The sequence below is a fragment of the Tyto alba genome, unplaced genomic scaffold, assembly GCF_018691265.1.
Source record: "Tyto alba isolate M040663 unplaced genomic scaffold, T.alba_DEE_v4.0 Super-Scaffold_33, whole genome shotgun sequence".
Taxonomy (NCBI): domain Eukaryota; kingdom Metazoa; phylum Chordata; class Aves; order Strigiformes; family Tytonidae; genus Tyto; species Tyto alba.
In genome coordinates this window covers 14,622,357-14,637,193 of record NW_024881308.1, presented here as the reverse complement: position 1 = coordinate 14,637,193, position 14,837 = coordinate 14,622,357, and positions in this window count along the sequence as shown.

Sequence of the window (14,837 nt, the reverse complement as noted above, 5' to 3'; positions counted from 1 at the left end):
TCCCTCTCAAAGTCGGACCCAGAGGCACGGCTGAAAGCTGAGGGCTGGTAAGAGGCTGGTAGGGGGGTCCAAGCACTGTTCCCCCCCACCTCCCTGCCCCGGGGAGAAGAGAGGCACCAGGGATGCTCGGTCACCCTTGGACAGCCGTATGACCCGCTGGTCCCCAAATACCCACTCGCCTGCCGCTGCTGCTAGGAGAAATGCATTTGAAGGAGGGGAAAAAACACCTAAAAATGTCTACCTCTGCCCTGATGCGCCTGGGGCACCCTCAGCACCGTGGCACAGAATCGACAGCGGTGAGCTGCTTTGCTTTGATCCCCATCAGTGAATTTTCCCTTATCCCCACATCCTCAGATCTGGGGATGCGGAATGCCCTCGGATTTGCCCTGTTGCAAGGGCAGGGGCTGCGGGTGTGCCACAGTGATGCTGAGAGTGACAAGTCCCCCGGATGAAAGAGCCCCCCGAGGTTAAGCGGTGTGTGGTGGGGTTACCTTCTCAGGCTCAGGGCACCAAGCCAGCCAGCTGTCCCATGTAACTCCAGTGAGCTGTTCATCCACTCAGTTGTCTTCATGATAAAATCTTTACAAATGCATAGAGGAGAACTAGGAAAATCCTATTCAGGGAATCATTGGTTTATCCAAAGACAGCCATAATTTGTCCCATTCATTAGCAGATGTTGGGTACCTGGTTCCCAACAGCCAGTGGGCTCTGTGTTCACTGAGGTCCTGCAGACTGCTTATCTATCGGATGCAAGATGTCTAATCCTGCAGTCAGTCAAATCATCTCCTCATGCAAAACAATGAACTTTCCACAGCCGTCCACCGAGAGTCAATACTCACCCAAAGTTTCCTCCTGTTAAATCCATCCGATAGGATCACCATGGAAGAATAACCAAAATCAGATTTATTTAGTCATATTATTCATACAAATTTGGAGAAAAATGTTTTATGGCACTCATCCCACACTAGTTTAAAGAATGACTAATAATCTCTTAACACCAATGTTCCTTTCATTTAAAAGCTTCTGTTATAAAATATCTATTAGCCAAGAGAAGGTTGTCAGGGTTGGTCTTCCCAGCTGGTCTCACCTATTGTTCCAGGTCCTTGGATGGGTTCTTGGGATGGGTCAAAAATGTTTATCCTGAAGAAGGAAAGTGGAACATGAAACAAGTGGTGGGTTGTACTGATGTCTGAAGGAGAGTAGCAGCTGGGATGCAATCCTTCTCCTGGGTGCCCAGTGTTCCTATTCCTCAACCCCCAAGCTGGGGGGAGCTTATGTCCTCGTGGTCCAAGCACAAACCTGTGCTCCTGGACTAAAGCACTTCTCCCACAGAGGCAGCAAGTGAGTTCCTTTGGGATGTTTGTCTATCATGAAGAGTTACTGTCCCTTCCTGGTCCAGTAACTTCATTTTGGACTTGTGGAAAGTAATTGCTATCCCCGCAAGCAAGATACCTACCTGCTGGTCTAATTTTACAGTGTGTATGTGCACGTTTATATCAATAGCTGTCTCTAGAAATGCTCTGGTTTGGATTCTGTTGCCTCATGTTTCGGCACCCTGGCGACGCACAAGCACGGCTGCTAACAAGGAGAGGATTGCATCTCTGCTCGGTCCCAGCAGAGTACTCCATGTGCTGCCTCCTCCACTTTCCCTCCATGCCAAGTACTGGCAGAGAATATAAAGGGATATAGTTAAAAAGTAATTCTAACGACACACGGAAATATCAGCTACCTGGAATCAATGTGGCTGTTGATTTACAATCAACACTTTAACAGGCTGGTGCAGTTTGTACCAGCCAAATCTCTCCTTCTATAAAAGTGCATTAGAGGGGTACCGACCGCCCCACAGATGGGCTGGGTGCTCCCACCAGTAAAGGCCTCAGCAGCATATTTCTACGAACTAATTAACAAATTCCATTAATTCCTTGCCAAGTCTATCTTAGCCACACGTGAAACAATCTCACACCCGCGGGCAGATAGTTCTGCTCTGTTCTGTTTCTCAGAGACCTGGGTTTGAGCAAAGAGCTCATCTGGGATGCAGCCTTGCCATTCCCCATGCAGAAATGTGGGTCACTTCTCATAAAGGAGAAAGTAAAAGAAAGTCTTGTCTCTCTCCATAATGAAAGGGTTCAACCTCTCCTCTCTGTTTTTTAGGAAGCTTTTTGTCCAGCTTTTTGTTCTACCTTCTGTCCTCACATCACTTTTACAGAGCTGGACACCTACTGCTGGTCCACACCTGATTCCCTGCAAACCCTGGCCTTGGAGCAGGCAGAGATTTAGCCCTGCTGAAGGAAAACATCGACCCCATTCCTCCCTTCCTGGGTAGCACATCTAATGCCACACACCTTTGCATTCCCCATTGCTAGTGTGTGGCCTGAGGGGTGTGTGAAGTCCCTTTCCTGGTGTGAGATAATGAAATTAATAACAAAAGTACCTCTTCTTGCCTTCACTTCTGCTCTCTGCAAGTTTTTAATCCATATCCCCCTTCAAGCAAAAACAAAGCTGGAGATGCACTGCTCACTTCTTGTGCACCAAAGCCTCCAACCTAAATCCCCGCTGTTTGTTTCTGAACTAGCCGACCTTTCAGCTAAGCTGGGCTCGTTTTAATATATTTTGTATGTGTGTCTGTGGCTTAAAAAGGAAAAGAAACATGGAAACCAAGAGCTGCCTGATCTCAAATGTTACGGCAAGGCATTTACTTAAAATCTTGCAGGAAAATGTCACCCAAAGACCTCATCTATTAAAACTGCCTGGACTTTGAGCTGGGGGTCCCACAGTGACCAAGATGTGAGGCCCGTAGGTTGCATCACTCTCTTTTATGTTGACCCAAGTGTTTTTCATCTTTGCTTTTTCCAGTTGCAACTGGGGACCACTAGAAATTTTTCATATTAATCCTATTCTTGTCAGATTTTGTTGGGTGGGATTTTCTGAATGGCATGGAAAGCAGCAGAGAGAAAGCTCTGCAAGAGGTGGGTGGTAAGAGACAGCATCAACCTTTTTCCCATTGAGATCTCAGCACCCAGCCCCAAATACATGTTAGAGCAGGTTCCCAAACCGGGTAATGCTGGATTGATTCAAGCCTTTAAAAGGAGTTCCCAGTGGACTCACTATAGACAGGCTCTGCCTAAAAGTCAGAAGTGTCTAAGGTGGGTTAGAGAGGTGAAATCCTGGGGTGTACATGGCTTTTTTAAGGATGCTGTGCTTGAAAAACAAGGTAGTGAGGGAGAAAAGAGTGATAGAGAAAGGGACATATATCAGCTTTGTTGATGACAATATTGACTGTATCACTACTTACAGGCGTGGAAGTGCATCCCTTCCTATGCTCAACATATTGGAAAATAAAGTGCAGCTAGTTTGGATGAGCAATAAAAGATTCCCAACGGCTGGATGTTATTTACTGCCTTTGGCTGAACTGATTTCAGGAGAGTACTTTAAATCAAAACAGTTGATACATGGGATATTTACTGCCTCTGGTTTTCATAGCAGAGGAACCTGCTGAGACTCTGCAGTATGAGCACATTGGTGTGTGGGTTGGCAAAGAGGACAGACCATACTCAGAGCAGAGCAATTATCACATACCCCAGCATTTATATGCCTGGGCAGGTTTAAAAAAAAAAAAAAAAAAAAAAAAAAAAGAAAGGCAAAATGGACTGGGATGTGTGTGAAGATACTGGTAAGAGAAGTACCCTGAAGGAGGATCAATTTCTGGGAAGGGACAGCTAGGAAATGAGGTGTTCAGTCACCTTTTACAGGTCCCATCTTCTGTGCGCTGAGTAGTCAAATTCAGTCCTTTCCTTTGGCAAAACTCCTTTAAAGTTAACAAATGTGCCGGTTGAAAGACGCTGTAATATTTGTCTCAGACAGAGACTAATACATTAATTGGACACACAGAAGAGATATCAACTGCTTTAGTTCAGAGATAAAGTAGTTTTTGGGCCCCCCCAGTTGTTATTGCAACAAGCCCAAATCAGATTCCTCATGGCAATAAATGCGCTTCAGATATGCAATATCAGCATTCAACACATAGGCAGTCGTGCTCACACACTGCACACAGGGTTTCCCTTTGGAAATCCTCTTTTATTCCAGGAACAAATATAAAGAGAAGGGACAGAGGAGTCCAAAGGGAGAGTTAGCACTTGCTGCAGCTGGGACCCTCTGCCACAGCCCCAGGCACGGTGCTGGCACCCTCGGTGAACATGCAGATGGGAGTTACTCTATTTCTAAAGGATTTAATCTGCTTTTGCAGCCCTGGCTCTCCGGAGCCGCCAGCAGCTCTGCCAGTGGTGTTTCCAACAGCTCCACGCAGCGGAGCACAGCCCTCGCTGCCGGGGAATACTCCAGCTCCAGCTCCAGCTCCCAGCTCAGCACCATCCCTCATCCCCATACACGGCACCAACATTTTTCAGAAAATCTCAGGAGGCACAGATTAACCTCATTTTCTCACCCTCCTTCCCCCTCCCCAAATAATTCCTGTTGGTTTTCAAAGTTTCAGCGTGCCTGGCAATTTTGAAATGCAAATGGAAAAGCAGCACAGTAAAAATCCCTGGCAGCCAAACACTCTTTACTGACTTCTCTCAGTGACCTTCCCACACGTTTGAAATGCTCCCAAATCCTTAATAAATGCTTTGGATTTCAGGAAACACACAAAGTACTGGGAATGCTTTGTGCTCTTTCCTATTGTGAGTCTTTTTATTAAATGCTGGAAATACCATGGGCTGGTAGGGCTTTCTCCTTGGCCATATGTCACCGAACAAGATGACATTTGTTGAGAGACCCCTTTCTGCCTTCATCCCTTACACCCAGAAAGGCCCTTTCCTTACACCGGGGAGCCTGGGGCTGCAGGAGGCAGCAGGATCAGCCCCAGAGAGGTTTCCAATGGAAACTTTCCTGGGATGCCCTACACTGGCTTCAAGTCACTCTGTGCCGCTTCAGCAGGCTCGAAAACTTGGCACTTTGTGTCTTCCAAAGCACACTGTGACCTGCTGAAAATACATATTATTTGTACTCTGCAAATTGGCTCGTTCCTGCTATTCTTCCCTTTAAGAGCCCACATCCTCCCATTTTTCACAACACCAGCACCCTGGATTTGCTGGAGCCTGGGCTCCTCCCGAGCAGCTCACTGTGCAAGGAGAGGATGCTAACGCTGCCCTGCAGCCTCTGCGAGGGATGAGGAGGTTCCTCCAGATTATTACCAGAAGGAATGAGAGGCTGCAGAGGCTCCTGAGCTCCATCCCTGCCGTCACAGGCAAGGCCATCGTGCAGCCACCTGGGCACAGCCTGAGCTCAGCCCAGAAAAGCCCCATTTCTGTCCTGCTCCCTCCATCACGTTGCTGCAGGACCTGCTGCTCCGACGGCGAATGCGAGCCTAAGAGGAAGGGTTTATTCACACCCCTGAGGCCAGGGAACTGTCAGGAACACTCCTCTGTGGGTTCACCTGGGGATATTTCTTTCCTACGGCACTCGATTTGTCCCGCAGACCCTAACGTGGCTCACAGCCCCGTGCACAGTGGCCCATCCTAACATCCCCAAATCACAACCCCACACCTCAAGCTTGGCTGATTTCCTTCCTCCTCTTGGCCAGACTCACCCAGGTCAATTCTGAGATAGACACTGTTGACACAGAGATGACAAATATAGTTTTAACCCTGTTAGAGTGGGCAGAGAGTCCCTGCAGAAGGATCCTCTTTATTTCTTTTGTTATGGCTCAGTTGCAGCCATCCCAAGGGAAAGGGCTCCCACACTTAGGTAACAGCCCCTGCTCCAGGCTATAATGTAGAGCAGCCCTGGGACTGTTCTACATTAAATTGTAAGAAAACAGATAAAGGAGGCAGGGGATGAAAAAAAAAGGAAAAAAAAAAATCTACAAAAAGTAGTCAGGGAGGTGAATTCTGTTCAGCCTGCAATGGAGAGGGAGCTCATTCAGTGCCCTTCAGCGTGATACCGGGGCTTGATTGTAGTTGCATTCAGCGTCTGAGATTTTTTTTGTAAATCTGATCAGAGCCCTTTGGCGAACTGCAGGTACTGAAGAAATCTGGGAATAGAAAAAGCCCAGCTTGTGTGAAATAAAACTTCGGTTGATTTAGTGGAAAAATATTTACCGAGAAGGGGAACTCTCTGGACAATAGCTATCTTTCTAAACATTTTCATAAATCACAAACAAACTGTTCTGACTCCAAGGACAAATATTTCCAACTGTTTCATTGTTAAAAAATAAGTGATTTTTTTGCATCTTACAGAAAACAATGTCTGCTCTTACAGCGTGTTCTCTTTTTTGCTTCTACAGAGTTCCCCCCTCTGCTTATTGCCCTGTATAAACTGAGACGATCTTTTCAAAACCCATGTCAAAACAAAGGGGTGATCCTGTGGTATCTTTGCTAGAATTGATAATTTGCTTGTCAGGGCCTACTGCGGTAGCTGTGAGACAAGGGAAGACTTCTCTTGTAGAAGACTGCAGGATATGGTGCAAAGAAAACACGGTACAAGCTTTTTCTTACGTTCTTTTAGAATACCTTCTAAAGAAGGCAATCTACCTCTTGTCTTGAAATAAAGCGTCTTTCACTGGTGCAAAGGCCATTTAAAATAACAGCTTGTTTCTAGCTCAGACTTTGCAGCATGTAAAGAGCCTTCGTAAGGATCCTTATCCAACCTGTGATCTTGAATAGTCTAATGCCAGTAAAAAGCCACAGGGATGGATTAGGCTTAATGCAGGGCACAGGCTTACCTGGGGAGGAAGGGAAGGAAAATGCATGAATGTATTCCATCCCAAAATGTACTCTGTTAGCAGTAATTAATTACTGTGTTTATATTTCTCCAAACACATGGAAATATGGAGATCTCATACATACTGGGAGAGATTTTAAATCAGAGCAGAGCAGAAAAGTTATAACTGAGGAAATCTTGAGTGGGTTTTACCATGAAACACCCAACAGAAGTAGACAAGGCATATTCCCAGCTAATGTTTCTATGCAAGAACACAGGCTGCAGTTTTTCTCGTTTGCTCACAAACCCCATGTATGGATGTTGAAACCAAAATAAATTCTCTTTTAGTGTAGTATGTGACTTTACAGCAAAATAGAAAAAGCTGCCCACCCAGCCTTGAATCCAGGGCTGAATGCTGGAGGAAAAAGTCTAGAAAATTATTTGGATAGAAGGGTGCATTCATACAGGAAACACCAGCAGAGCCACACTGATGACAAGGATGTGATATAGGTTAGAAAAATCAGATGGAGTCCTTCTTTCTCAGTAATGATAATTTCATCAAAAAAAGTCATATTTCACTACGTGGTAAACACAGAAGTAATAATGACAATAACTGCCACAAAAGTAGCTGTGAGATGAACTGGCAGACAGCTGAACAGAGTTCAATTAACAAGAAGATTTCTTTAAATGATTTGATTTACCAGAATTTGCTCTGATCCGTCATCCAACGCTCCAGCAAATTTTGCAGCCACCGGTCAGCTTGGCACGGGTGTTGTGTAAGGTGATGGTGCAGAGAGACACTTAAAGTCTTTGCCTTTCCTGGAGCTATGCCAACAAGACGAGTAGCTTGACCTCAGTGCAAGGATAAATCTTCCTCTGAAACAAGGAGAAACAGAATCTATGAAATTCAATAATTAAAATCCAAAAGCCAAGCTGAAGTCAGAGTGGCAGAATCCATCCCCATTTTGTTCGCACAAGTTATAATTTTAGACAGCAGAAGTACACATGCAGCACTTTTTTTTTCACCTCTGCAGTTTAATTTGTAAACCAAGGCCAGCACTTGGAAATGCTTCTCTAATGTTTGGGGCATATAATAATATGAGGCATATAACAAAATGTGAGGGCTTTGACCATAAATGTCAGGAGATATTTTAAAAGATTTTTAGGAGTTCTTCATCTGTTGTCTCCAAACAGCTTGTCTCAAGGGCTGCCTTATTTGGCTGTCTTGCTAGAGAAACAGAGGCACCTGAGATATTTCAATGGTGAATCACAAACTGGGAGAATAGCAAATTAACAGCATTTGGTGAGCCTCTGAAGTAACCATCAAGTGAGGTGAGCAAGCAGCAAGTCCTAAATGCATCTTTGTGAGGACTTCTATTTGGATGCATTAGGAAGCTACTGGTATCTGTACCTTAATGAAGATCTTCACTTTCCAGAAGCCCCTTCAAGGATCTTAGACGTATGCCCCTGCCCTCTGCTAGGCTGTCTGCTTTCCTTGATAAGAATGTAAACACATTGTACTATAAGCCTAATATACCAGACAGAATAAGAAATTGATACTTTGCCATATAAAGAGATTTGAGCATATGCTTGACAAAGGGCGCACTTAAATAAAATACACATCCTGTTGCAGTATGAGACCACTTCATCCGTTAGTCTTTTATTGGAATAAAAGGGCATTTGTAGGTATTGAGTTAGCTGCATGACGTGTCTCAGGATGAGCTCTAAGTAGTATAAAGAGAAACATTTTGACAAAATGCATGCTTATTTCAAGGTTTAAAAAGGATTATGTTGAGAGGCAGTTTTGCATATTTAAGCAAAACTAGTTTAGAGCAGATTTTGGACAGCAGATGCAGACAGCAGGTGTGCAAATCCCACCCTCACCAATCAAACAACCTACCACAAAACTCAGTTGCAGGGTCCTGCCACAGTTGGTCCCTTCCCTCCTGCTGCCCATGATGACAACTGACCCAGGACGTTTAGCACATAACTCTGCTTTAACTTCTGCAGTGGCAGCTCACAACTTTATTTTGGCTTTGTCCAACCTCAAAGAACAGTAAAAGAAGAGACCTGAAGATGTGGAGTCCAAGTGGGTACTTTCGCTTGAGGGATGCATCCTAATACTGTTCTGGCTTCTGAATTTAATCACATAGAATCTGGGAGAAAGTGAGGCTCCTAATCCAGGAGAGGTGCAATAATCTCATGTTCAGCTCCTGGTGGGTCAAGTTTCTTCTTTAGTGCCAAAAGTCAACTAGAGAAGTTGAAAGAAGATTTCTCTATAGATTCTTAATTTGCCTAATTGCTGACTTCCTTGCAAGTGTGATGCTCATGGAGGACTCAGAAGGAAAGAAATTATTTTCACTCTTCATTTAACTCTTCTAAGCCATTAGCAACTGAGAAGTTATGATTAGTGCTGTGAGTTCTCCTGTAAAACAGTTATCCAGTGAATCACTCTTCACTGACAAGCCTCTGCCCACCTTCCCACCAGCCTCACCATGTGATAGCCTACTATTATAACTCCTCCAGGGACCACTTATTTCACAGAGACAAGCTTTTTTTTTTTTCTCCTACCTGGTAGGGAGCTGCTCTGCTCAGCTCCAAGGCAAACAGCAGCTGCTGATGGAGACGTCCCTTGCAGACTTTGGTGCAGCCAGGGTATAATCACAGATAGGGCTTCAGCTGCTCCCACATCAGAGAGCCACAGGGAATGGTCTTGCTGGCTCCAAGGAGCTGATAAAACTGGAAATAAAGAAATGTGCTCCCAAATTCCTGGACATCCACTGTCCAGGACATGCAAGGGGATCTGAAGTTCTGAGTTATGAAGTCTTCTCCATGAGCAGTAGTGTTCCCCGTAGCTCTAGCCAGGTCCAGCTGGACCAGTGGGGCGTTCCCCCAAAATGAGGACTTCCTTCCAGTGTCTGGTGAATACAGCACTCCTGTTCTCCGCTCTCTGCCAAAATCAATGCACAGCAATGCAAAATCAATGCACGGCAATGTGCAGCGTTTCACCTGTATCATGTCTCATCAGGAGGAGAGAGGAGGAGCAGATCCAGACCTGCTGCAATGCCTTGTCTTTCTGCCCCAGCAGATGGGCTGGCCTGGGCTCACCAGGAGCACAGTTGTCTAGAAATAGTTGTATTGATCATCATTAGGTTGTGCTGGAGAGGAACTGCTAATGATGACAACAACCATCTTCATTCTCGTTATCTTATTTGATCACACAGACAGAGCCCTAAAATGTGGCAATAATAACAGGAACCCCCTGTAAGCACATTTGATTTTTCTCTTTGGGAAATCACAAGTATTGCTGTTATTCTTGAAAGACATTGCATGAAACTCATTACCTAAAGGCATATTAGGTTCAGATATTGCCACTTCATGGAGAAGGGATGGAGACAGCCTCATTGCGTGGCTTGTCTCTATTGCATCTGGGATCGGTGGCCAGGCTCCACAGGTCAGCCCCATGCTGCCGCTCTGACTGCCCAGACCTGCTCCAGAAATCAGGTGTTTCTGATTTTTGCCACCTCCCAGCTGATCCCAGGAGCTAACTAACAGACTGGATATCACCACTAATGTGTTTCAACCTTCCCATGCCACCACCTAAATCGAAATGAGTGGAGAAATAGCACGGCCAAAATCCATCCCCTTCCTCTAACTCAGTGTACATGTATCTTACTATCTTGAGCTAATTATTACAGCTTGTGTTTATGTGTTTTTTGCCAACCTAGAAAATAGCAGCGTATCCTCATGCTTGGTTTTGGCTTTGAGCAAACACCTCAAACACAACTTCCCTTGAAACAGTCCTGTTCCTGCAGCCTTCGGGTTTGCTGACATCATGGCAGTAGTATTTGATCCTATATGGCTTAAATGGTGTTAAGGGATTTTATGATGGCTTTCCCATGGCTCCAACATCAAGCCGCATTTGGAATGCAATTCCTACCCTGGCACAGATGAGAGAAGTAAATTTTGTGTGATGATATGCAAAGAAATACTCTTGCTTTAGAATAAAACAAGGGGAGAGCTAGCGGCTCAATTTGTAATAAACCTGCAGGTAACCAGCTATTACCGCTCAGAGCCGCCGTTACCAGCATCATGCTCAGCACCAGCAGTGCAATAAGGCATATAATTATGGATGGTATGCATAATATATGTAAATACTATTCATAATATGGTTTGGCCAGCATGTGTGAATTTGGGTCCATGAGAGGAACAGTTGACTTTAATTTCCTTCCCCGGTTCTGCCCACTGAAGATTTTCTTCTGCAGAAGGAAGACATAAATCCCTACATTTATAATCAATTCTGAGCGTGGGGTGAGAGGATGTTAAATGTTAAATGTTTAAATTAAACACAGTAGCTTCTGCTATCCAGACAGAAACCCACTCCCTTGAGATGCTCTCTCGTAGGTGTGTTTAACGGGACCATCTCTGCAGCAGCCAAAAGAACACTGAGTCTGCTACGACACGACCATGGAGCTGGAGCTGAAGCGTGTTTGCTCACAGGTTTGTTTGGGGGTCCCAGTTCAGCCTGTGGTGAGGTGATGTGTATCCCTTCCCAGAAACTCCAAGGCAGATTCATGGTACAAGGATTAAAATTTTCTGAAGTACTTTCCTATAATTACATGCTTCTTTTTTAAATTTAATGCTTGAATAATTCTAGAAATTGGCTTGAACTAGAAAATACTTCACCTATAACTACAATATGCTAGGAAACAGAGGAAAAAAGGAAGAGATCAAGGAAGAGCAACTAGTGTGAGCGTAAATAGGGTTGGCAGAGGGGAATTAAGTGTGAATATTTATCACAATAACTTACATTTCTGTTACCCTCACAGAAGGGAGAATCCTGGAAACAAAATCCATGAACAAACTGGGATAAATATTAAATTTACATTTATGTTCATTTTCACTTCAGCAGTGCAAATTCTTAAGCACATTAAAAAGATTTAGATTTTCTAGGTACTCAGAGGTTTTGTAGGCACTGCCAAATTTGATTGAAGTAAATGAACAAGTCCGAATATTATGTATACATATGCATCTTAGTAAGCCTTGTGTCCAACCTAAAGAAGTAAGACATTTTTAAGCAGCAGACTAGAAATGGGATCCATACAATTTTCTCATGTTTGTTCTGGAATTTTGAACAAAAAAGTCGCTCCCCAGGAACCTCAGGAAAGATTTGACTTGACTGATACATCTGACCAGGGAAGGAGCTGATGGCTGGAGGAACTCTGTGTCCATGTGAGGAATTTTCTTGTGGGATAGGGGCTTTGCTTTGAGAATAAGAACAGCCTGAAAATCTGCAGATAGGAGCAAAAAGGACCTACAATGAGGAGATACAGCCTCAGCCACAGATGCACAGAGCTGGTGTAAATTAAAACAGAGGTGGAAACCCAAAGTATTTTTCTTTAACCTGGAAACATGACCTCTAACATCACCACTTCTCTCTGCATTTGTGTCTGTTGATTTACTCGTTGCCCTCCCAATAACATCTGAATCGTTGAAATAAACTCTCCTTTTGTGCATCTCAGATACATAACCATGAAGTTGGGAAGAACATGCCATGTCCAGACCCACAGATCACAGAAACTTACTAATAACACTTAGATGCTTCTAATGTTATTAAGGCTTTTTTATAAAATTGGTGAACAATAACAAGACAGACTCATGGGACTGTCCAAGCTGCAAACACAGAAACAATTGGTAGGAAGGGAAAAAAAATAAAAATCTACATAACAGATGGTGTTCCTCTGCTTGCCATTTGTAAATGAATAAAAATACCCCCAGGCTCCCCAAATCTCTTGCTTTGCTGCTGTGTCTGCTGACTGACACTTATTTGAAGCTAACATGAAGATTTTATAATCAGACTTGAAAAGGAGAACAGTGAGAATGGCTGAAGCAAGCGAAGGGTTTGGCTTGGCAAATACCTGCAAAACACCTCCCTGTGCTCATTCCTACCCTGGTCCAGACCCGACGTGCAGCCAGAGCCTGACCTAGCACCCAGGAAAATGGCACTGGGTTATCTTTTTTTGCTTCTGCAGCTCCCAGTGGCTGATGGATCCTCTGGGATACTTTAGCCCATCTGCACGGCAGCCCAGAGGGCTGGGAATGATGGGGTCGGACACTGGTGGAAATGCAGCTACGGCAACTTTGTTTTTGGGACCTCTCCAGCTCTGTTTCAGGATCTGGCTGGGCTTTCCCAGCTCTCCACATCCATCCCTGCTGCCCCTTGCCTCCTGCATGTAGGGAAGGGCAGGAGGAAAACAGGCAGTTTCTGAAGCAGTGGCTGAGTTTGCTGCATGATGCTGAGAAGCTACATGGGAATATGTGCTGTGATGGAGCAGGGATGGGAGAACACAGCCCTCCCCAGCAGACAAGGCACATTTTCCTTGCAGGAGCCTGGAGAAGAGGAGTCAAGGACCAGCCAGGCTGTTTCTGTTTAACCCTCGCTCCATTCTGACACGTTTCTGTGTTGTTTCTGTGATTTCTGTGTGAGAATTCAAGTGCAACATGGGGCTGGAGGCACGGCAGCTGCTAAAAGGCTTGTGATGTTGTGGCTGCCGAGCTGGGAGCGTTGAGAGCCCATGGGGGTCTCCTGACCTGTGGGCTGCAGCCCCCAGAAGCTGCTCGGCTTTTTCCCTGACCTTCCCATGTCTGAAAGGAGATGTAACCAGAAGAGGAGATAGACAGGGCAGGAGCAGGTACCAACCCCAGCTTGGGGCAGATGTGTGAGATAACTCCAAGAAAACAAAGGTACATTTGTGCTCTGTTTTCAGTGAGTCTGGCTCCCCACTGCTGGCTGCCCCTGGGCCGTGGTGGCCGTGCTGTCACCAGCAGGGACAGTTTGGAGCCATGGGCTGCTTTTTATTTGAGAATTAGATGCATTTAACACATCCATGACAGTTATCCCTCACTGCAGCGAGGAACTGCAGCATAACAGGGGTCCTGGGGCGCCTGCACGGTGCTGTGCGCTTGGGTGGACTCAGCACAGGGAGAGACACGTGTCCACCAAGGATTTGTCCACTGTTTTTGGAGATGGGAAGATGTGAAAACATCAAGACTGACCGGGATGTTGATGCTATTTAATTTTCAGACTTGTAAAAGTGGTTACAAACTTGAAACTTTGTTTGACTCATGACTAAAAGCAACATATGATCACTACAACATTTGGATCAAAGTATCAGTAAAAAAGAAAAGCAGCATATGAGGCAACATATGGTAAATATGTATTTAGAAACACGGAGAGTAGACAAACTCATTTGGGTCAAGATTTAATCAGATAATGTTTGGTTTAGACTCAGCACTAATGCTACTTAGGAAGCACATTACATTGGAATCAGTATTTAAAGCTCTGTTAAAGGCAAATGAAAATAAAGAGAAAAAAGAAAGAGTGGCAAATTTATGGCATGGCAAATGTATATTTCTTTGGCAACCAGAAGATCAACTCTAATTCATCTGTACACATCAGCTTTCTCCCCATGGCTTGCAGAAAGGGCTAGCCTGGGTATTTGTGTGTATGTAATGTAGTTAATAATTAATTTCCTATTGGTTTCTTCTTCTTTAATCATTAGTTTCCAGATTCCATCTAGACCTACAAATATCATCTTAGACTCTGAAGAAGCTCCTGAAATTAAGAAGGAAGGCTGTGACAGTACTGGAACCCCTTCATATGTTAATGAAAGTTCTTGAGGTTCAAGAGGTTCTACAGGTTTTTAAGCAAAATATTTTCCCCAAAAGCCCATCAGTACTGTCATGGCTTGGGGTAGTGCTTTAAGAGTCCTGTGGCCCTGATGACATGATATCATCTAATGGTTCTCCAGCACCTAACTTCTGAATTCCATCACTATGTGTCCTCTGACAGTCTCGTAAGCATATGCATATTGTTCCAGAATGCAAAACACATTGGCCACATTTAGGTCTCTCTTACTCAGGTGAAGACAACGGAGGAACACCACAATCTGTAGGGTGTGAACCAAATCAGGTTCTATCCACAGTCTTTTCCTCAGCCAAATAGCTATAGCTTCAAGCCATGAATAACACAAGATGTGTAAGATACAAACATGAGCGTGCATGAGACTCGTGGCACATGTAAACTGCCTCTGCGTCCTGATGGATGGGGTGATTCAGCTCTGTTCTCCACCACTTCTTTC